Source organism: Camelina sativa, chromosome 19 (assembly GCF_000633955.1).
Source record: "Camelina sativa cultivar DH55 chromosome 19, Cs, whole genome shotgun sequence".
NCBI classification, from domain to species: domain Eukaryota; kingdom Viridiplantae; phylum Streptophyta; class Magnoliopsida; order Brassicales; family Brassicaceae; genus Camelina; species Camelina sativa.
The window spans coordinates 3,161,459-3,162,028 of record NC_025703.1 but is presented as its reverse complement, the minus strand read 5'-3'; positions in this window follow the sequence as shown (position 1 = coordinate 3,162,028).

The window sequence follows — 570 nt, the reverse complement described above, 5'->3', positions numbered from 1 at the left end:
TTTTGCTTATAAAATAATCGATAAAAATGGGCCAACAACATATAATAATCTTTTGCTAAAGCCAAATTTATGAACCTTAAATGTGTTGTGGGCCTAGTACTAAAACTTATAAAGATGTGGATTTTTTTAGTGGGTTCTTTTTGGGGCGCTTTATTATTTTTCGGCCCAACTAAATACATTTATCTTCACGACTTAAAATAAACGTTACGGCATGGTTAAATTACTTAATTTCATAGTAGTTATTATTTTAATATCGCCTAAATTATAATACGATACACTTGGAATTCATAATAAAAAAACATACTATATTAAATATTAATAACGTGTCTGTTGTATATGTTTCCTTGGAGAATTATTGATGACGATGTTAGAAGGGTATGAAGTATAAAAATCAATCGTGCAGATCGCGATGGTTTAAGTTTGATCAATATGCTTAGAATCATCATTAGGACTTAATTAGGAGATTAAATACCGCAATCAGCGGTTGTGTAAAACACATTAGCATCATCTAACACACATGATTCGCTTCCCTTAACTATAGTAATTAATAAAATCACTAATTATTTAATT